Here is a 25,525-nt window from a genome sequence, read left to right on the forward strand (position 1 = left end):
AAAACAAATGAGTCGCCCGGAAAAAAATAAAATAGAGAGTGCAGAATTTAGAGTGGCTTATAGTCTGAGGTTAAAAATAGTACTAACATTTCGTCTAGTGTATTATGTGGTTTGAGTGCTTAAAGCCGAAGTACATTTTTATAACACTTCAAAACAGCAATATATTTACGACGAGACGAGTCTGCGTCTCTGAAACTAGCAGTAACAAACTAAACACCAAACTTGTGTGCCCTTTTCCAATAATATAAAATCATTTGGCAGCATAACACATTTTTAAGAAAAATGTTTCGTCTGCACTCCCACGTTTTTATATAATAAATGTGAAAGCTCCCTAGGGTATGAGGATAGCTATAGTTACCTAATGAACTAAACAGTATTTTGGGAAGGGGGATAGTAGCTAAATGCCCTCATTTCTTAATTAGAAAAAAAACATACAATTTTGTCATTATAATATAAAAACAGCACTTGTCTAACCATAAAAACCTTTAATTATTAGATTATTTTATGATCAAATGTTTTACAATATAATTACGAAAATATATAAAAAGATATGCGTATTCCTTATTCCGATTACAATATTATTTTGAGCCTCTCATGTTGATGTGTGAAGTGTGATCTGGTCTAAACGGAAGTTCTTATGAGCTTATTTTAGCAAATACTATTTCTGTAAATTAGTTTATTAATCTTGCTTTACAGTATATAAATATGTAAGTATATATTATATAGTGTGTTTATTTCTGAATAGTTTTAAATATAGTTTTGACTTTTGACTTCAGTTGGAATATTCAATGTTTAGTTTGTATTTTAAATCTGTTTCTTATTATTCAGTTCCGGTAATTACTACTTCTTACGTATAATACAGAATGCTTCATCTGATACAATATGTGTTAGTATATATTAATGTCTTTTGTAACATACAGACGTGTAAATCTACAAAGTATATTATTATATAGAATCTAAACTATATGACTAAGTGAGCAGATGGCGTACATAAATATACTGTCATATTACATGTCAACAAAGACAGCCTCGTAATAATAGTTATCTAAATTTAAAACACTCGATATTCAGTGTGTATTTAGGCCATTATTTAAGAGTCTTTTAGAAAATAGAAGTGCGACCCAAATTCCAACAACTGCGCAAACAATTTTACGCACAATTGATGCCGCATTCCATATACCTACTTCAATATCCTTTCTTGCTTTTCAATTTATATTAAAGCTTTTCCTGTTATTCTCGATGTTTTCATTGGACATTTAACACGTGAGGTATTACTTTCGAAAGAAGGCATATCGCGCAAATTTAGGAAATACGTTGTATTTTACCGAAAATAGCAATAAGTCTTTATTGACTGCTTGACTAAACTTATTATTAAGCTGAAGAGTTTGTTTGAACGCGCAAATCTCAGGCACTACTGGTCCGATTTGAAAAATTATTTCAGTGTTTGATAGCCTATTTATCGAGGAAGATTAAAGGCTATATATCATCGCTAACACTAACAGGAGCGGAGCCACGCGGGTGAAACCGCGGGGCGCAGCTAGTTATACAATTTTAATTGCTTACCGCTACGGTAGTGTCTTTTATTTTAAACTCTGAGGTTACATTTTAACGGTTTTAATGTGGTTTGTTTCTGAATTTAAATGGTCTATAACACGATTAAGCTTTTTATTATGTTACACGCTGTTAGCATCTCTTGTAATACGGTCTATCAGTGTTCAATTAATTATCTAAATTAATAAATCTGTAATTAGTTTTGTACTTCATTATAAAGTTTTGTTGTGAACTAACTTCTAACTAAGCAAGGAAATTAAGTAAGTTTATTAATGTTTTTATTTAGGTTAATAAGATTTTTGTAATGATTTTTATTGAGGATCTCGATAAGACATTAGAAAACGTCCTGTATTTTATGATGATCTATTAATGTACATTGAAATAAGGTAACACCAGTCCCAGCTTTATCCTATTTTATTATAATTACAAGGATTATATCTATTTGTATGGTAGACGAACAAGTTAATTGCAATAACATTTGGCAGAAAATAAATAGATGGAAGTAATATACCATTAGATTGGTTACTTATCACTGCATTAAAATCACGGTCTGAAAGTAGTTACATGTAGTGCCTACTCTATTTAACCAATAAATATTTTTTCAATTAAATATTGAGATAATTATTTTTAAAACCGGTCATTTTTGTTTTAAAGTTTGAAATTTAAAAAAAGTAAGTGAAATATGTTCTCACTTTACTTTAAATAAAAATGCATTTAAATTCATTATTCAATACTTACTCAATAATCTTAATTTTGATCTGCCAATGATCTTCATTTGTTGTGTTTTGTCATGTTTTTTTTTAAACATACATATATCATTTACAATAGTTATGCGTTAAAAAACAAACTAAAAAATGGGTCAGAGTAATTTACGAGGCAGAATATTGCTAGGGCATTTCACGGAAACCTTTGAACACAGGATACTGTCGTTAATCTTTTTCTATATTTACGTATCGACTTAATTTAGCTTTCCTGTTATTTAACTAATGTATACGCATTTGAAATGTAATTTTTTTTATTTTAAAGGGATAATTTTGTAAAACCGAAGTAAGGTGTTTTTGTCATAAGGTAATGCACACGTTATATCTATACTAATATTATAAAGAGGAAAAGTTTGTAAGTATGTATGTATGTATGTATGTATGGTTTTCACGCATAAACTACTGGAGCGATTTCAAAAATTCTTTCACCATTAGAAAGCTGCATCTTTACTGAGCAACATAGGCTATATTACATTTTCAAAAAAAATAGAGATCCTTACCAAAAATGCAATAATGTAACCCAAGGTGTAAAAAATTCCTTAATAAAAATTCTGTCATCGCGTGCGCTGCGGAATCTATTGAAGATAGAACAAAAAAATGTTCTACGGTATTATAGAATGGATCAATATCTACAAGAAAGTCCGCGATACCATATTATGTCCATCTTCAGTAGTTATGTTACTACAACAAATTTTTTACGTTTTCAAAGTAAATAGAAGTGCCGACAGTAATCAAACCATGTTATCCATACACATATATTAATCCTTATCCCATTAAATGATGTTTTATTAAAGACTGTGTCAAAACCAGCAAAATACTTTTTAAATGAAAAGAATTGGATATTCCATTCAAAAGATATAACGAATTTTTAAAAGTGTCAATCTACAGAAAATAGTAGGTATACTGTTCGAGCAGGCCGTAGTGCGGGGGTCACGGAGGAATTCTACCAATATGCGTCTTGACGGAACACAGTGGGGTTTTGGTCGGTAGGAATCCGACATAACCCACGGCCCCTCCCCCGGAGGCCGTGGGTATGTATGAAAGATTTCCCCACTAAAACAAAAAAAAAAGGCCGTAGTGCGGGACGGGGTAAAGATGATTTTCATGTGATTAAAAATTAAACCTATAGTCCGACCTATAGTAGACTTTTCACTGTAACGATATCGCTATCTATGCGGGTGAAACCGCAGGGCATTGCTAGTGTGTTATAATACATCAAGTTTAGGTTTAAATTAGGGATGTAACGATACATGATTTTGCCGATACGATACCGATACCGATATTTGTAATCAAATATCGGCGATACCGATACCGATACCGATAGCTTGGTAGAAAAATAAATAGGTAGTGAATTATGCATAAAAATTACCAACATTTAACAGAGACTCAACTGTAAATCGTATTCTTTTAAATAACAATCCCAAATCAAAAAACAAGAAAACCATTTATTTTAGTATTATTATTTTGCAAAGTCAATTAAACTTTAAGTTATACACATACAATTAGTTCCTAATAAAAGTTTACTATTGGTAGAGTATTTTCATAAAACAAAGTGGGCACGCGCGGGCGGCCTCCCGCATCGTTCTTTGGGCGCGGTTTTTTGAATTGTTTGATATCGGTATCGGTTGTTTTATAATCGGCGATACCGATATATCGGCTTGCTGATTATATCGGCCGATATATCGGTATCGGTATCGTTACATCCCTAGTTTAAATTAACCTATAATATAAAATTTTAAACAAATTGTAGATGATTCATAACAAAATTTCCAAGTTTGATTTTTGAGTGTTAGGAAGAACACATTAAAGATAACAGAGTGAGTCTTTACCGCGATTTTTGATATGTTTCCGCGTATTAATCGACTAGTTTAAATTGGGTACAATTATCTATAGAATGACGTCACACACGGCCATGAAGCTTCGTCATCAGTCATCACGCTCATGACCTATGAATACTTATCAGCGAAGGCAATATTATAATTACATTTTATCGTTCGCTAATGCATAATAAAATGATAGGAATATAGTCTAATTTCCCATGTTGGCTCAAGGGGCAGCAATATAGCTTTTTATGTCTATAATTTATATATTTTTATTTTTTATATGACTAGTTACTGTTTTTTTTATGGGTTTCATCTAGGGAATTCATGATAATCAGTCGGTTTACTGTCAAGGCCGTGCCATAGAAATATTCGCAAAAGTGTAGTTTTTGGAGTTGTTTTTATAATAGTCGAAAATCATAACTCTACTTCTCACACTGCGGGCAATAAAGGGCATTCAACTCAAAAATTATGTAAATATCTATTTTCGGACTTGCAAAGCTTAGATGTTTGTTTAACTTGTTGTGTACTAACATGTGGATAGTATAGTGCTTATGTTACATAACAACAATAAGCTCAATATAACCATTTGTAAGTTGTAACTACGTTTATGTGTGAGCTTTGTTAAAACATCTGGTTGCATACTAGTCTTTTCCCCAAAGGGTTTAAGATTATTACAGGACGTGTTAGGAAATGTACTTTATACTTCCTAACAGAAGATATTTTTTAATGTATTTTATATTCTATTTATCTATCAAATAGGTACAGGTAGCTACTATAGTATAGAATTTTTTTTTCTGTGGCAAATTTGCGGATCTACAAGTAGGTATCAGGATGTATCAGGTTAGTGTCCACGTTATTCTTCCTCCATTCCACATTACAAGATCCAAGATTGATTTCAAAGATACCCATTGTTATTACTTTAATTATTAATTTATTATCTTTCGAGTAACTTTACTTCAGAAAGTCCCTTATTTAATAAATTTCCCCTTTCTTCCTCCTAGTACCGTCTATCTTCCTAATGCTGCCTTCGACAATGAATCTTCTCCCATAGTCTGTTATAGTCTATACTAATATTATAAAGAGGAAAGGTTTGTATGTATGTATGTATGGTTTTCACGCATAAACTACTGGACCGATTTCATCGAGATATATGTACACTATATTATCTCGATGACCGATTTTGATAAAATTTGGCACAGATAATCTTTAGACCCTGAGAAAGAACATAGGCTAACTTTTATTGCGAAATATGTACCACGGGCGAAGCCGGGGCGGACCGCTAGTCTGTTATAATTCCCGTATCTGTTATAGTTACCTACGTAGTTATTTACTTATCTATGTTAGTGGGAAGACATTGTATTTTCAAAACTACGAATAAAGTTATGACCAATATACACATATTACACTGTACACACGACGACTAAGATTTTGTTTAATAATATTAGTTACGTCAGGCGTAAAGCGACTGTCACAGCCCGAGTCAATTATAAACTTGGGTGTCGCATTGTTACACAAACTGAGGGTAACTTTAATATAACAAGTCTCGTTAGTTCTTAGGACGAATTGCAAACTAATTAAAATTTTAATAAACGCTCTTTTACGCGCCCGTGTTGGAAATCGGATTGTAAATAAAGTGTAAAGAATATGTTGCGATTAGGTACGTCGCGTTAGTTTGTATTGTTTGGACCTTCTTTTGGTAGTTTATAAAGTTGATACTATTGAATATTGTTTGATTAATTAGGTATTCTTACAGCAGAGTAAAAGCGTATTTCCTATATATACCTACCTAGGTACTACCTAGGTATTTGTACTGTAAGTACTGTACCTATTGTATTTTAATAATCTTCTCCATCTACAAAGTAGAAGATTTACCTACTCTTTTACCTGCACATTTTACGAAGATTATTATGTAGGTAGGTACCTACTTATGTATTTAAACTGCTAGTGCAATGTGCACGCTGCATGCTTTAAAAATTAAGGTTGTAAATTCTTAATGCATTCTTGTATCTTGTAAGTAGGTACCTAATTACCTATGTTAAAAGATTAACATCTGCATGCCTTTACTATAAATAGATAAATAAGTAGAAAATAAATGAAGACAATAGTCAGTTTCTATTTCCTATTGTTAGGTAGGTTTTTATATTTTATGACAATAAGGAAATTAATTTATAAATTATTATTGTATAAAATTAATAGGTAATTATAATATTAGCCAGCTATTATTTAAAAGAAAAACTTACCTTTTGTTTAGATGTAGTTAAATCCAACACTATGAAGTTTCTTCCATAAAGCCAGTGAAATAATGTTTTATTCCTTTCAACACATCAAACAGTATATAATACAAAACAGTCACCACAAAAACACGTACAATGTATTTAACAGTGTCTGTCATCACAACGGTATATTTTAATTTTAAACGAATTAAAACATTACGATCATCGCGGATTGTTTCAACACACGTTGTTATTGTAGCAACGCATGTGTCAGACTGAAATTGTCAACATTGACATAATACCTCGACGGTAGCGCACATAATGCGCGAGCGCACGCATTGTACCGATTCTACGAGTAAGCGGGACAGATGACTCATTCTCTCACGACGGCTGTGTCATTCATAAACATTATGCAAGGAATTTTGAATCTTATCTGATAACGGTAGGACTCTATTTTCATTCATACTACAGTTATAGAAATCGAAAGTAACATTCAAGCGATATCAGACCTTATTTTTATAGAATTTGTAGCTATAGTCATGTGAGATGACAAAGGGGTTTCTAAATTTCAAGGCATAGGGTGAACAAAGACATGGAATATCCACATCTGCATATGAAATTCCTCGACATTATAATATTATTCCTTTATCTAAAAAAAATCTTCTAAGTACCTAATTAACGTTACCTATTAGCTTTTACAATTAAATTTTAAAGTAGGTGTTTAACATAATATAACTAGGTATTTAATTAAAAATTTAATGAATGTCGCAAATTGTAATTGTATTACTTACTACTGGTACCTAATTACTTATTATTAATTATGTATCTAATTAATAACTATAATAATTATTAGTTATTACTTATTACGTAACTAGTACTATTTGTTAATGTTTCGACCGAAGTAGGTAATATATTATTATGTAATGAAACAATATTAATTGGGTTTTGTTCCAGGTTAATCTAAATTTACATCATTTTGCATTGTAAAAACATAAGCTAAAGAATTATTAATGTTACAAAAAGTTGAAGATTATTAATTTTTTCGCAAGTAAGAATAGGTAATTCAATTAAAAGTTTCCTAAATCTTTATAGAAAGCTTTGTTTATACCTTTATTTCATTTTGTAGCAAGTTTTTCTTTTTCGTCTAATTTTAGGCATGTAAAGAACAATGTTTTCATTTCAAAGTATAAACACAGTACACAGTTGTAAGTAAGTACCTAATTATGGCAAAGTAATTTTGTATCCAGGCTTCTGGGATATATTTACCTACGTCTACTGAAGTATAGAGCTAAAGCAATAAAATGCTTGCAAATATTTTTTTTATAATTCCAATAGATATTAGCGTGTTAGCACACCTTAACCAGGTTATCTTTATGTGTCATTTAGCAAATGTAAATATAACGGTATTTATTTAGTACCGTCAGGTGATCGTTCAATAATTGATGGTGTGACGTCATAGAAAGGACTGTCGATTTCACGCAAACATTTTGTGTACTTTAGCTGTTCATGAATCATGAGTGAGCATTTATTAGAAATGTACAACCAGATAATATAATAAATACTATGTGCAACTTTGCTGTATCTTGCAAGTAAATAATAATATTTTTTTAAGTAATATTTTCTATTTATAGTGAGCAGTTTCCCTTCAGAAGGCATTACAAAATTCCACTCTATATTTTGCTATAATATTTTGTTTAATTCTGTCCTGTATATTTTTTGTAAGCATAGAATATAAGGAAATGAGGAGATCCATAGGAGAACCGGTGTCACCGACATAGCTCGCCGGATTAGCACGCTGAAGTGGCAATGGGGTGGGCACATAGCCCGCAGATCCGATGGACATTGGGGCAGAAAGGTTCTCGAATGGAAACCACGTACTGGGCGACGAAGCGTGGGACGACCACCCACAAGATGGACAGATGACCTGGTCCGAGTGGTAGGGAGCCGCTGGATGCAGGCCGCCGGTGACCGGTCGTGGTGGAAAACCCTGAGGGAGGCCTTTGTCCAGCTGTGGGCGTCCCACGGCTGAAACGACGACGACGACGACGATAGTATATATATAGACGATAATATACTAACGCGACGTTAAATCTATCATCATTGATGTAAGTATTGGCTTTCCACAAGACAGCTGTGTACCTACTAAAGACTCCTGTAAACGACATGCTATATAAAAAATATATAAATACTCTGAATCCTGGATGTCCTGTGTGTGTGGATGACGAATGGATTTTTTTAATTTGTTTGAAAAGTAACTATATTACTTTAAGTTTTCATTTGTAGCGCAATAGATTAAAATTAGTGCAAGATATATCTTTTATAATTCAATATTTTTCCGACCATAAATGAACAAACAAGTATTAGAATAACAACAAAATTTACACATGTACAATTCAATGCCTTTGACCTTACAACGAGTCCATACGTTACACAAGGAGTTTCCCCAACTTTCCACAATACGCCTTTACATATTATTGATAAACGGATGTAGAAGGAATAACTTCAAGTTTCCCAAGATATCAAGAGTTTTCTCCATAGTAAGCTTTATCGTAAGTCATAAATCTGGTTCTTGCTGAGGTAACGCTATGTTGATTTATAGGAATAGTCAAATGTTTCTCTATTCGTAACACATGACACAATCTTTGATATATTCGACGTTAGATTATGGGGAATGCATGGAAATTCCCTAATATATATGTAATTGATAAATATAAATCGGTTATCCGACAGTTACAAATATACGAGCTAATAATAGGAGATTTGAAAAGGGATGAAATTTATGAAATTGAATTCTGACTTCTAAGGTTTATTGCTTTTGACTTTTGAGCAAAGGCCAGGCTTTTTATAAATCCACGTGTAAAATATTAAATAATGAACTGAAAGGATGCTAGGTTTGAGAAACTAAAAGGTCTTGCTCGTATTTTACTTAGAAGACTTAGGTTCATAGTTCTAATATTAAAGTACAATATACTAGAGGGATTTATTAATAATCTCATAAACTAGAAAATATTTTACCTATACAGTTTGTTATAATAATATTAAAAACTAGATATGCCCCGCGGTTTTACCCAGAGTGCTCCGCTTCTGTTAGTCTTAGCGTGATGATATAGGTAGGCCTTCCTCGATAAATTGACTATCAAACACCGAAATAATTTTTCAAATCGGACCACTAGTTCCTGACATTAGCGCGTTCAAACAAACAAACAAATTCTTCAGCTTTATAATATTAGCATCTATATAGATTAAAAATGAAACGCAAAATTTATTGATTGCGGCGAGTTTTTCATTTGCATTACGTAAGAATACTAAAATTTGTCCACTTAAGAATTTTATTAATGCTACCGTTCTCATAATTAAGGACATACAATGTCAATTTCACCGCTCGAAAGGAAATGAAAATTCTCACAGCCGTAATCATACTCAGGCCTATCAAGATTCCGAGTTTTCATTATTTAACAAAAGAGATTTTTAAATACACAATATTATGTTGTGATGAGAGATTGAGATTTAAATGTTTGCAATGAAAACTTACATAAGGATAATTTCGTTTAACAATACTATATTATTTATTTTTAATGGCATATCGAACTATCGTGGATTATAGAGTCGGGGGCACGGAAGTCTATCAAAATTTTAAATAGGTAATATACTTAGGCTTATATTTATTTATTTCTATTATTTTAGGTATATTTCATTTAATAGAAATCTATAAAAATAACTGAAATGTAACTAGGTACAGAGGTACTTAAAACAAAAATAAAGCAGATTGAAATTTAAATTATTAGCATCCTTTGATTCATAAACATTTCTACTATCAAAGGAGACATTTCAATCCATCTTAATAATATTTCGTTCGTATAAACAATTTTGTCTCTCATCTGTGCAAATAAGTCGCTTGTATTTAAATAAATTTAATTTTCCTGTTAGGCCTTAACGTTTGCAAACTTCAACTATAATGGCCGATAGGTATTTGAATAAGTTTCATAAATTTTAGTCGAGCACATCATAACAAAACAACTAACAAGCAAGGCAAACAAAATATATTTTTTTTTAATTTTAATAACTGTATTGTGCTGATTATTCATACTAAAATCATATCAGGAAAATGCTGTTAATAAGGTTTATGAGGTAACCTATATTATCCAAATCCATCGATACCATATTATATATATATATATTATGGTTTATATATCTCAGAACTCTAAGAAATCATTGGAAAGCAATGGTGTTAAGTTAGACTTAGATAGATTAATTAATGAAATCCGTCATTAGCTTTCAAATATTGTCATAATAGCTTTTAGCGAACTTCAAAATGATTTATAAAGTAGGTATGTACCTAATTAATTATCCTATGATTAACCTAACCTAAATGTTTTAACTGAATAGATTTTATCGACTTTGCTAATAATATATAATATTCTTTTACCTCTACCCCGTTTATTATAGTAGTTCAAATATTTTCACTTGTAAGTTATATATAAAGTTGTATAGAATTTATACAGTACTAGATTTCCGCCCGCGGCTTCGCCCGCGTTTGCAAAGGAAAACCCGCATAGTTCCCGTTCCCGTGGGATTTACGGGATAAAAACTATCCTATGTGTTAATCCAAGTTACCCTCTATATGTGTGCTAAATTTCATTGTAATCGGTTCAGTAGTTTTCACGTGAAAGAGTAACAAACATCCATACATCCATACATCCATACTTACAAACTTTCGCCTTTATAATAGTATTAAGACTTTTGCACATAGATTCAGTTTTACTGTATTGACTATTCTTTAAAGACACGACTTTTTCAGTTCCATTTTGAAAAAACGAATGTGTCCAGTTTGCAACTCGTATTAAATTTATTCTTCATAATATTATACTTGATGCGAAGTATTGCAGACTATATGTTTATATTTATATGGTTAACATTTTAGCTCGTCTCATATTTTTATGCACACTTTAATAAGTTAAGAATGTGCAAAGTTTTACGAGACAGACGTCGTGTAATGGATGTATATGGTACAAATAAAAAGCGGTTTATAATAACACTGAGTCCGTCTGAGTACGTGATGTAAGTAGGAATTTGCAGATATCGCGTAGGTACTAGGTACTTTGGAAGTAATGGTTAATGTTAAAAAGAATGAATATGTTATGGTTGGCTTAATATGTGTGGTTTAGTGTTGCAGGTATGTCTCGTTTTTAGTGCGAAGAGAAATATTGAAGAATTTTCGGTAAGGCACCAATATTTTGGTTCCCGTTATTAGAGGTACGTACATATTTCCATTTTACTTATTGTATGTGTGGGACATAACACACATTTATATGTACTAATCTTAGTATTCTTAACATATCTTTTAAACAAAATATATTACATTTTCGTTTTATTTATAAATATTTGGAAATTTTAAGGATTTAATTTTTTTTTTTAATTTTCAGGTAAAAGTTTGCTACAAAGCTAGAGCCTCATGTTTTCCGTTCCATTGTGAACTATTCAAAATCTTAAATAATAATCTATGCTACTTCCGACCTAAAAAGAAACCCATGACACCCGTATCTACTAAATTACTTGCGATTGGCCTAATTTGTTTAAAAGAGTTTGTTCGTGTTTCGTTTGCGAGATGGATAGCGTAATTGCAAAACTTTTTAGAGGAAAATTACTCTTACAAGTTGTGTTCCAAATGACTTTAGGAGAAAAAACTGCCAGTCACGACAGGATATATTATAAAATAATAGATTAGAGGTTTATTTGTTTTAATTAAATATTGCACAAGGTGGGTCCCCGCAGAACGAGCAGCTAGCATTAGCAGCAGGGAGACAGCACACGTCATTTTCCCGGCCAAGCTATACTATACGTCCACATAATATATACTTAGACCGAGCTGCTTCGCACCGTAATTGTTTCGAGGGACTACGAGCTGTTAACTACATCAACTTCAACAGTAACTCTGTATATATCCTTGGTGATAGAGATAATAGTTAATAGTAAAATATTCTGAACAAAAAGGTAAATATCCAATCTCCTTTGGGAGCAAAAAGTTGGCAAGTATAAAAAAGTATTTCGTTTTGCGTAATGCGCATAAATCTAAAGGTTTTTTAAGTGTATACAATCTGTGCGTAAAAATTTAATTATTTATGTATGTTGAATCATTCCTTACTTGCTTATTGTGTAGATGATGATAATTTAGTCTTGGTAGAAATGTCTGAGCGCCATCTGTAAAAAATACAGTTTTGAGAGTGTGCGTGAAGTCGAGATTTTTTTTGTTATAATATATTCTTGTTTATAAGCTATTGTTACAGGAACTGCCCCCCTAGTCAAGTGGCTTTCTGTTAGCGTAGCGTTCAATAGAATAGACTACGAATGTATATGTATGTAATAGATAAACGTATCTACAGCTTACGTCAATCTCATACATTCGTAGTCTATTCTATTGAACGCTACGCTAACAGAAAGCCACTTGACTAGGGGGGCTGTTATTGAGACTGCGGTATAATTCGCTAATCAACCAGTTATAAATGCTTACCTAATTGCTATGTAAAGTGAGTATGACCTGTTTTAAAGTATTTCCACCAACACTGAATTCAGTTTTAAATTGTTCAAGGAAATATATCAGTGTTGTTTGTTGTGTTTTCATTCAAGCGAAATCTAGAAACACCGTTGTGTATAGGATCAACTAAGAAATTAAATCAAAAATGATAACTTATGTCTTGAATTTCTAGGAAATATGGAAATAAACAAGCGTGATAAATGTCTCTACGCAGAATTCTAAGAATATTATTTTGAAAGTGTGTTTTGTCCCTGTTTCAAATCTCAATGGAAGAACATAACATTTGAAAACATTGACATGATTATTTGCGCAGATATATAAGTAAGAAGTTCTGGCTTTTGATCCTGTAACAACGCGAGTTAAACTATGGATGAAACTTAGTTCATAAACATGTAGAGACATTTAAGGCTTTATCTTTTTGATATCGCTACGTTTTTATTTTGCGTTGAACGAGTCTTTTAAAGGAGTTTTTCATTTGGTCTTAAGCTGAAAATCCTAAAAGTCGGATTAGGCATGTCGCTTTAGAACCAACATTTAAATAAAAACGTTAATTGTAGGGACATTAAGTACGTGTTTTTAAAAATAATTTATTATTTTTCCTGTGGAAGTATTGGAAAAGACGAAAGGGAGTTTGCTTTTCCCATGTTCATAATAATTAAATTACACAATAAGTAGAAACAGCGAAAACATTCTAAGTGGACTTAAATTCTTAGTAGGTAGGTAGTTTATTCGTAACAGTTTTTTATTTCTTTATTTTTTGTATTATTTACCATACAATAAAATTTGTCATATTATGGCACTCATAAAAATACATAGGTACCATGCTAGTTGTATAAGACTACTATTTTTGAAATAAAAATAATGTACCAACATGATGGTGTTGTTCCATTGGTTTATCAGTCGTCAGTTTACCTTGGCTAGAACAGCAATTATCTTACCCTTTGTATGTAAATTCCTAGTTTCCTGTGTTTGGCTTTATCTAAACACTAGCGGTCCGCCCCGGCTTCGCCCGTGGTACATATTTACGTTTTCTCTACATAAAAACCATCCTCGTACTTCAAGGAATATAATAAAAAAAGAATTATCGAAATCGGTTCAGCCGTTCTCGAGTTATGCGCTTACCAACACATTTTGCGATTCATTTTTATATATAAGAAGATATGAAATTGATTGCGGAGAAACAGATGGAGTTTTCACTGAATAATTTTCGATTCACCGTAAGAGCACGTACCTACAATATTGTAGTATACGCGCAACCAAGTTTTTTCAAAGTTTTCGGCATGAATAAAAATGTAATGAATAAAAAAGTCGTTAATTTTGAATTATGCTATCATCCCCCGTCTCAGCGTCACCATATATTATTATGAGTTAAAGAACGACTGACGACGGTAACTGCAGTTACAAGTATACCTATATTATCTGAATGTAATAAGGGAAGGGACTGGCTCTCTTAACACAGGCTATGTCTAGCAAGAGAGCCAGTGCCCCATATCTAAAATTTATTGTAAGACAAAAGGTCAAATTTTTTTTTGTTATCTATGCTACCGTCATATTATCACTATTGAGTATTCTTTGCCTATTCCAACACTAACTAGATAGATCAGAGTATAAAAGGGTGCGAGGTCTAATAGCCGTGTTATGACGGATAACACGAACATCCTCATTACAAGCAGGGGGACTGATAAACAAATTGCGGGTAACACTGCTTCAAGGTGACATGCGGAACTGTGTCAATAGCTTGTGAACCAACCTTTATGATAGAATATAAAGGTAAGGTTACATATAGTTTGCTTGTGTAATCCTACCTTTATTTCATACTAGAAATGATGGAGGTACACAATTTATACCAAGAAGATCATGTTTCCGACAATTTTTGTATATTTCCCGTTTTATTTAAAACAAAAACTATTATTGTCTGTTTAATCATTAGGTAAGGCTTTCGATATCAGTTTAAAGTTTTTGATATCTTCAATAGTTACGGAATAATCGCCTGTGCACACTTAACGATTACACCCTGTATAAAGCCTAGTTTATCTATTTTTTTTACAGGAAATCTTATCATTATCATTGAAAATATTATAACAGTTTTAATGCTATTTCTTTGTTTTCTTTCCTGTTGTTTTCCAAAATTTATTCTCTATATTATATTGTGGAAGTTATTCCCCTCAAGATATTAAATATAATTCAAGCCATACAATAAAAAGTTTTGATGAAAATTTGATTCTGGAACAATCATTGAACGAGGAATTAAGGATATTTGCAAAGCGTAGGTGCCCAATATGACTTTATACATATATAACTTCTAAATATATTATGTTTATTTATCAGATAATTTATTTGATGTATTTTATTAAGTATAGTTTCGAACTCATAATCAAGGAAGACAAGGAAGGAAGACTAGACAAGGAAGACTAGACAAAGATACTTGAGCAAATTTTTCACGATTCGATAGGAAAAGATAAATCTTTTTAAATGGCTTAGAAATTACTACTTTTCTTTGACCTGGTTGTTGTGGAAGTGCCTTTTTGCGCATATCAGTGTTTATGCTATTGTTGATATTATACGATTACATATGCTATATTTTATGAAGATGTTTGTTCATAGGAAACTACTTGGGTCCAGAACAAAAATTGTAAACATAACATATAATTTATTTATGGTTCAAATACGTTTTTCTTTAAAATAAACGTATCACTTTCCTTTCTTTCTGAAGAACCTTCCTTGTGCCTTAGTAAAAACGTTGCTATTTAAAAATAATTCCCGAATTTGTCGAGCCGTTCTCGAGTTTTGCGCTTAACAACTTTACATACGAATAAATTCATTTCACATCAACACATTGGCTATTCATTTCATTATATAGTTGACTCTATTATAAGGGTAGTTTACGTTATTATATAATTGAGCTAATCCCCTGCAACTCCGTAGTTGTGGTTTAGCAGCGGCCTACGCAAATATTATCGTGGTAGAACTAAAATATTATCTACGGTAGTTACACATTTTCATGGTATATGAAGGGGAAAATTTTACTTCCGTTTAGTTTAAATACGATGGTAAAGTCTGTATGATTATATCCGTTGAATAGTTTGAATTCAATTTACGATGAATATTACAAATAGTTTAATTAGAAATTATATTTAATTGTGAAAAAAATATAAATAATTTGGAAAATCCAAAAGTGCACGCCTCATAATTTTTTTTTAATAAATATTTATTAATTATTATTTTTGTTTATTTAATAACAATTAAACCACATCGAATCAGACCCTGAAAAATGAAAGGGTTCTATTCCTGAGCATACTCAAGCGTAAGAGAAAAAAAAAGACTCGATTAGTAAAGTATTTCGGTCGCTATCGTGTTAACAAGAAAAAGGATCCGCACATACAGACACACGGACGTCCAAGACAGAACTTTTTTAAACTGTTTTTTAACTAGTTTAAATAACAAAAATGACATCAAAAATATCATGAACGTTAAAAATAGTGTTTTTTCTTAATATGTGTGTGTATGTATTATCTTACAAGTGCAATGTATGATACATAAAGACATTTTAAGTTTGAAAAATCAGATGTTTTGCGCGAAGTGACAGTAGTACCCACCTCAACGCTTCGCTTATGAGGCGTGCAATAGATACTTACATTATACTTACTTCTTACCCACTTTTTTAAGGAATGTTTAAAATATATCGTTTTTCCTTTCAACAATATTAAATCAGTTATTTCAATCTTTAGAGCATAAGGATAAACTTTTATAAATTCAACGTTCAATCCAAAACAATGTTAGTTATAATTTGGAAAGGACGCGTGATCTACATAACAAAGATAACTTGATACAATTTGTTGCGGGCTCTCTCGTACGTTATACAGGAAATACTAACCTCACCCATAAATCTAACCCTCTTTGTGAAGTATTGTTGTGTCATGTAACTGGGAGCTACATTCGGTAATATGAAACAAATTACGGAGCAAATTAAATCCCAATATGTAGGAACGTTTCATTTTATGTTTGAGAGCAAGTTTATTTAAATACTAACTCAAGAGTAATTTGATATTTAGTTTTGTAGCATACCAATGCTTAATTATAAATGAAACATCTTGATAGGTAAAAAAATGAGTCTCAATAAGAGTAATTTTAAGTATTATTTTATCCATGTCTTAGCGAGAATTCGAGTAGGAAAATTTATTGCAAATAGAATAATTTATTTTTAAATATAGAAGCTTATAAAATGTGTACTCATAAGTTCTTCTTAATTCTTCTTAATTTCTCTACCATGAATACACAATCGAAGCTGACTGAATTTCTATGCACTTTAAACATTAAGTTATGTATATTAAATTTATCCTTCATGATTGACGCATCACAACTGTTTAAATGCAGTATTAGACGATCATTCATTTATATTTTTACACGATTTAACATACCTACACGTGTATTTCACGAAACCAAACTACCTACTCAAATTAGCACCCTAACTTCGTATGAAAAAATACGTGTCCCAAACAATTTCCACACCTCAGATTACCGAATGGGTCCATTCGTCACTTGTACCAGCTATATGTGTCCTCGCATATCGCTACACGAACCAAACAACGGAAAGATATCGGCTTTGATATATGGCAACGCTAATGACGCGGAATACAAAGTGATTCGTAATGTAACATGTTTTGCAGGAAATGTTTCAGGTAGAGTGGAGTTGTATATGTTATGGTGCATTTACATATTCGTGTTCTCCGTTCGCCTCGATTATTATGATTATGATATATTCGAATATGAACCTCGACGCGATCCACTGTTCACACATACGTCTTCCCTTTGATTACGTCCCAAAAAACCATCTTAACATCTAATATCACAGATTAATTAATAGTTTATCACTACATAGTATAAATTAAAGATGCTTATTCAGTCCCTATGGCACATAGGTATACTTAAATCTAGCTACACAACGGATTTTGATGCGATTTTTTTAATGGATAGTGTGGTTCAAGAGAAAATGTTTTAGTATATATTTTTTTAGGTTTTAGACAAAGCGGGCGAAGCCGCGGGTGGAAAGCTAGTAGTACGTAATAATACGCGAATCTCAAGGCGAATAGCGAATGCACAGTATACATGCGTGTTCGCCGCCTCGCTTATTGCCGCTCTATTCACACGAATGTGTAAATACTCCATAACAACTTTTATCAGCAATATTCAAGAAACTACCAACGTAAAAGTTGAGACGCTTGCAGGAAGCTTTCGTGTAAAATCGTTGGATGAGTTACAGAGAAACATTAAACTAGAAACTTGTAAACGCGAAAAGTTAATATTTTTGGTGAAGGCAATCTGGTATTATATATTTTTCGGTTCAGTTAAGTTTTCACAGCATTATTATAAAATAAAATTTAAATAGACCTGAATAATTATGCACAGGCTCGAATTATGTAAATGAACAATAAAAGTCTACTATTATAAGTCGAGTATCTATCATAATACGTTATGTAAAAACAACAATATATTTTAGTAGGTTGAATGGTGACATGTGCACTTGGAAATAATTCAGACGGAAAGAAAACAAAATAATTTAAAAATAAATTACTCCTTTTCTGTATTTTTTACTAAACTGGAAATATGGCAGTAGATAGTCTTAAAATAGTACAAAAATACAAAGTTGAACGGTAATTACAGCAGAAAATAACGGAGATTAATTATTTGCGATTAAGCTTCGTTACAGAAATGAAAAATTGTAATCGTAATAGGAAGGAAACTGTCCAAGAAGTTGTAAGCGTCTCTTCAATCTTCTTAGAAAATTGCTACCGTTTTTCCTACAACTCTGCAATGATAAAAGTGCTGTGACAAGTTAATTAAGAAGTTGGAGTTACATTTTTTACAGTACATTTTTTGTACCGTTTTTTTAAAGGGTTTATTGATATATTCAGTGGATATATTTTTTGGAAGCTTTTAACTTGTATTTCTTTTGAACAGCCAGTTAGAATTTCGTAATCATTCGATGGATATAAAATGTGGAAATAATAATAAAAGAAATACCTCATTATTGTACACTAGAGTATGTAGTGAGCGTTGACCGCCTCCTTGGTACAGTGGTTGACGCGTGAGCGTAGAACCGGGGGGTCCTGGGTTCGATTCCCAGTGGAGACGAAGAAAAAAAAATGTCTCATTCCGGCAGGACACAGAAGGCTGATCACCTACTTGTCTCTAAATAAAATCGATCAGTGAAACAGATGCATGGATAATGCAATGCCCCTTACCCCACTTGGGGACACGGGACTTCACTTTTTAGAGTATCTAGTAGTGGGTGAAAATATCCACCGTAGGATTGAACGCGAAAAATTCTATTATGTAACTAAAATTATTTAGTTATACAAATATAAATAGAAAACCTTGGTATAATTTACAAACAATTTTTATGTTTCTCCCCATGAGCTGAACGTGAAGCTCTTAAAGCTACATTCTTCACTCATTTCGAATTTTACTAAGCTTTCTCGTATGTATCAAGCGATATTTATACTTTATTAAAAGACTTTGCATTTTATATCAACAATATACGTATCAACAACAATTGTTTCATATTTAAAAAAATTGTCCTTGTATCGTAAAATACGTGCGTAAATTCAACAACATTTAGAAAGATAAATAAGAAAAAATCATAAACACTCAGAGAGTAATTATTTTTAAAAGATCAGAAAGTCGTTATTATTTTTATGAACCATATTTCTCTATGATATATCGCTAGAAGATACATTATTGTGTCCCGTCGCTTTTCTGTTACAAGCTTGAAAATTTGAGTGCAGATTTGATTTATGTTCATCGTGAAGATAGTGTATTTTTTACTGAGTCTACTTTATTATTTTAAATCTAACGAAGTTTTTTGCTTATTTATCATATAAACATTATTTTTTATTTATTTTTACAGTTGAACGACCAAGTTGTACGATTATTATTAGTAGTAGGTAGTAGCATTATATTACATACATTTTCAGCCCTATAAGAATCAATCGGTCCAAATGATTATGTACTAATTTACAAATTAAGACTTTTCTAAAACTATCTACCACCCCGACAGAACTTTATGAAAATTGAAAAATTGCTTCACTTGCATAACGCATTGCTCTGCTCTTGTTGGTCTTAGCGTGATGATATTTATATTTATATTACCTTTCTTTTCAAGAGAATTTTTCAAATCGGACCAGTTAGTAGTTCTTGAGATTAGCGCGTTCTAACAAACAAACTCTTCAGCTTTATAATATCACTATAGATACAATTATTATGGAGGCAATTACATAAATTTAAATATTTTGTCTGTCAACATTAAAATAAAAAAGCATTGTTCAAATTAATATAATTATTTAACTTTATATTGTAATGCTCAAAATGTGGCTCAAAATTACAAAGATGGTAGTTAGTGGGTACATGTTGTATGTTACAATAAAATTAATTTCTATAGAATATGAAAAACAGTAGACTGCTTTAAAAAGTCCTATGTCCTACATTTTGAACAATATTTCATAACATGAACAAAAGAACACTTTGATTTACGCGCTTTATATGTAAGGTTTAAGGGAATATTTCTTTCCTGTCATGACACGAAATAATATCACGAACAATAAGGTCAGACGCTTAGTTTTATAACATTTTTTTCATAACATAATTTTTTGTTTTATATTTGAGCGAAGTAAATATAAGAACAAAATATTTTATTTGCCTGTGTAGTGTATTTTGCCAACAAAATACTTTTACAATAAACAATTGTATCAAACAATAATATATTCTGTAACGAAAAGCGAAAAGGAAATATTCATAAGTGCGTATTCGAAAGACGTGAAATTCTGCTCAATAAATCTTCGTTTGCATATTATTTTCTTTGATGTTTTTCCAATTATTGTTGAATGTTGTTGACATTACAATATCAATAAGAATCAGTAAACAAATTCTTCTTATATAACATGGAAAATATTCGTGGAACTGTGCACCTTTTTTCGTAGAGTTTCTGTAAAAATAAAAATGGTTATTCGTAATTTTTTCTGGGCGCCTCATACCTGTCTCTTAAGTTAATAAACAATATTATTAAAACCTGATGTTCCACCTGATGACCAGATATATTATTATTAATCAATATTACCAATATACAATACATATTACAATATTATCAATATTATACTTACTTACCTACTACTAGAAGCAACACAACCCCTTGGGAAAGAGTCTGTCATCTTAATATTAAAGGTTCTTAGGTATATACGATAAGGAAGTTTTAGGTATTTATTTGGGACCTAGCAATAAGTGACAAGTGACGAGAGATTTGCATGCTAACCTTGGTATGTCTCCGGGCATAATGTCAATCTTTATTTTAGGTTTAAATATATTTTTTTGTGTAGAGTTTGTCACTTACGTCCTCATAAAAATCTATGTGTGTTTTCGGGTGGACACTTTACAACTCAAACACGAGCGAACACGCGGGTTAAGGCTAAGACATTAAAATATTATGTATGTTTATCTTGTTTTCGATATTCTTGTTTAAGAAATAAGTTCTCTTCAATTATCTTTCCGTAAAAGAACCTTTGTTAACCTAGCCTTTATGGTTGGCTCTTTTACACATAATGTATGCAATTACTGGTGCAGTCAGGAGCATAGATAATGTAATTAACTTGACTTAGGCTTTGTAGCCACAGGTGTTAAAAGCTTGCGTCTAAATATATTAATTAAATAATATACCTACCTATGTGTTTTTTTTCATAATATACCCATTACCCATGTGATAATAAAATAATAACTAAGAAAGAGTTAAGAATGATACCGATTTATGTGACAATATTAATTGACTTGTATAGCCCAGTTTATGTTAAATTATGGGAGTGTACAATAAATAAAGATGTACATCTGTGAAGTAAGGTTCCTAAAAAAATATAACTAATAAGATACCTTAGATACACGATACCTAAGATAACGAACATTCATTTAATTTATATAAAAAATCACGAAAATATAAATCTGTTTTTTTAGGACCTAATAGTAATAACATATTTTGAGGCCTTTGAGATGTCTTGTCTAGTCTAGACGGAATATCATTAGTAACATATTTTTTGTATTTTTTTTCAGCTGGATCTCTATATTTTCGTACAAAATTGATTTATTGAACATTTATACGATTCTCTGACCTTTGCATGATTACATGTAGGTTTACGCCTATACAACTCAATGCAATTTATTTCTATTTATAGCAACAGTATTCGATTAATATTAGTCTAACAAAAGATGCTAATTAACGAACGGTCTAGAAACTAATTAATAGAGAGAAAATCAATTACCACCTGTGTCTGTGGAACATATAGGATTTATTATTAGTCTGCAGTGTTTTTTTATAAATAGTTACTGTGTAGTTGAATTAAAAAGATATATTTTGATATGTAGAGCTATATTTGGACGTAAGAGTAAGTTATATTCTAAAGAATCATAGGAAACTATCTACAGCACTCCACAGGAACAGAAATTGATTATAAAATTTATATTAATAAATCGTGAAATAAGTAAATCATGTATAAATTTATATTATACGTAAATCATGTTCACTAGATTTGTTATGTATGGCTCTTTTACAAGTAGAAACTAATATATTTATATTAGATACTAAAGCTTTATTTAATTCCATCCATACTCAAACTCAAACTCAAACTCAAACATTCATTTATTCAATTAGACTACTATTTAGTAGCACTTTCGAATCGTCATTACATAAGTATTTTTAACATATTTTGCCACCGATTCGGAAAGCAGTATCTATGGAGAAGAATCGGCAAGAAACTCCATAGTTGGTCTTTTAAATCATGTCAATATTACATAATATGTAACTTATATCTAACTACATAATATATCATAATATGCCAAAGAACTGTCCTGTGGTTTTTACGCGATAACCCTCCATGGGTCTTTATCGTCCATATATTCCTGAATAGGTACTGTAGTACGCTCTCTGAACTAGTACATTTTTTATATAAGTTTTAAATTTAGAACTACTAAACTCTTTAATATTGTGAGGAATTCTATTATATTATAAGCGTATACCTTGACCCATAAATGAATTTTTAACTTTAGCTAATCGGAAAAATGGCATTTCAATTCTATTCCTGTTCCTTGTGCCATAATCGTGTCTATCTCCTACTCTTGTGTGTAAGTCGGAGATTTTGTGTACATGCAAAATATTATTAAATATATACTGTGATGGTACAGTAAGGATACCAGTATTCTTAAAATGATATTGCAGCGATATACTTATTCTTAATTATTTGAATCATTTTTAATTATTCTCTTTGCTTTTATAGACTCCGCTCGGGTAAGAACCTTTTACCACTACATTCCTAATTCATATATATCATGTAACGAAACGTGACGTGTTCAGAAAAAAGTTTCACATATTGAATAGGTACCGCCTAACGTTCAATAAAAGCTTCGTTAGTTGCTATGAATGTCTATGTATAGGTGAAGAAAATAACAATATCAAATATAGTTTTCAGAAATTCACACGACTTTTTTCTGTCCTGTGAATTTTTTGGAACAACGCACTTTTAGACCCTTTCAATTTTCAGTTGCGAGTAACCGACATAGACCGGGAGATACTGACACAAAATTTCGAGTCATTTGTAACAGGATGGCGGTTCTACAGGGGTCTTAGTACGCAATGATAAAAAGAAAAATGATGGTGTGATCGCTGGTATCGGTGGCTTAGTCGCGTGGGCGTTAGCCGAACTCGTCGGAAAAATAGCGAAAGTCAAACGATTTGTAACACAAAAATTTTAGTATTTACCGATAGCCCATAAAAAAGAAGTAGGCGGTAGTGTCATGCCATACTTTTCCGGTGTGACTTACAGCCCGCCATACCGACGCGAATATGTTGATTTAAATAAAACAATTATTCAACCATTTGTACCAGGCTAACTTTTGCACAGGTAACCATCGTCGTGCAGCCATTTACGAAAATCGCCATGCCATACTTTTCGGACGATTCCAAATGGTCGCCATACCGCCGAAAATCTGCAAAAAAAATTTATTTCGCCAAACTTTTTGTACCAGTATTGCATTTGGATTTTTGGAGAGTATTTGATAAAATGTGACCATTATTATATTTGCCATACTTCTAGTAGGGGGAAAAAGTGCTGTCATACTTGAAAAATTAATTTAGTATTAATTTATATAAGTGAATATTTCCAACACCTAGATCTTTGAAATTTTGTATTTATATTCTTTGATCCTCAAACTTCCAGGAAAAATAAGTGCCATACTGTTACAAATCGTTTGACTTTCGCTATTTTCCGACGAGTTCGACTAACGCCCACGCGACTAAGCCACCGGTACCAGCGTTCACACCATCATTTTTCTTTTTGTCATTGCGTACTAAGAACCCTGTAGAACCGCCATCCTGTTACAAATGACTCGAAATTTTGTGTCAGTATCTCCCGGTCTAACACCCAAATTTTATTAATTCAAAAATTTTAACACGAAATTTGAATATGGAAGACTATGTAGGATGAAGATATATAATATGTTGTTTACTCTCGGTGATAAAGTATTGCATATAATTAATAAAAAATTGGAAGATTTTACTTGTATAACAAAATATGATTAGGTACATAATATAGGTATCTAGTCTACTAATTCAAATAAAATGTAGAACGCCTGGTAGAAAAAAATAGCTCACATTCATTATAGTTTAAATTGCCTTGAATAATAGTTTCAGTTCCTTTGTGTATGTTTGATGGTTTGGAGGCCTTTTCAGTACCTATACTTATTATCAAGGAACATATTATAATTGCTATGGTAGATAAGGCAATGACGTATCCAAATATTAGTTGTTTTAAATTAAACGATGTCTGAATAAATTGTGCCAAAATCTTAATTTATATTTCATAAAAAGCAACTTTCCAGATAAACTTTTTAATTGTTTTACAAAACACAACTTTGATAATTATTTCGCATCAATGGCTTTTTTTCCAAAAGTCGTTTTCCTGTTATTATTCCAACGTGAAACAGGCAAAAGTTTGGAGACCAAAATAATTCAGGACAACAATAATTACAGGACAACTTTGAGTATTTAAGCTCTAGCAATTCCCTCTCTCTTCGTTCTTCCAACCTGTTATTACTATGCACTCCTATCCACCATTCCAATTTTTTCAACAACTCTTTTACTGTTCGTGCTATCCAACTTTGGAACGCTTTACCTGAGAGTGTTAGACGCGCTAAAACGCTCTCCTCTTTTAAATCACTATTAAAAGATCACTACCTTTCCTTACTGTAGCTTTTTCCCCTACCTTTCTGTTTCTGCTTGCTGACATCTGTAACTGTAACCATTGTCTTTGAATGTCTTATCATCTGTGTACTATGGCTTGTGTATAGTATGTATTTTGTAATATGTATGTGTATGTTTAGTATGTATTTAATATTATGTATGTGTATGTACAATATGTATTTTAGTAATATTTTATGTATGTATTTTAGTATGTACCTACATATTTTTGAAGTATATAATATGCAATATTTAGTTTATATAAATATGTGTGTAAATGTGTCTATTTTACATTATTTGCAATGTATTGTTATATGTAATTGTAATTATAGTCATTTATTTTGCGCTATCCCACGACCTTCTTACATTTCCTTTCC

General features: G+C 31.6%; 1 protein-coding gene across 2 annotated transcripts in view; it reads right to left on the reverse strand.

Annotated features, from left to right (window-relative positions):
• moody (G-protein coupled receptor moody) overlaps positions 1 to 6,677 on the reverse strand; it is a 47,855-nt gene extending 41,178 nt beyond the window's left edge. The window contains exon 1 of one of the 2 annotated variants that reach the window (XM_089697215.1): positions 6,376 to 6,676. The gene's annotated coding sequence lies outside the window, so the exon portion shown is untranslated. Of the gene's footprint in view, positions 1 to 6,375 lie in introns of both variants that reach the window. The other variant, XM_089697217.1, reaches the window with a different exon arrangement.
• Between the last annotated feature and the right edge of the window lie 18,848 nt (positions 6,678 to 25,525).

The sequence above is a fragment of the Colias philodice genome, chromosome 7 (assembly GCF_061535455.1).
Source record: "Colias philodice isolate Cphi_HAF_F1 chromosome 7, ilColPhil1 Martin Lab GWU primary, whole genome shotgun sequence".
In the NCBI taxonomy this organism is placed as follows: domain Eukaryota; kingdom Metazoa; phylum Arthropoda; class Insecta; order Lepidoptera; family Pieridae; genus Colias; species Colias philodice.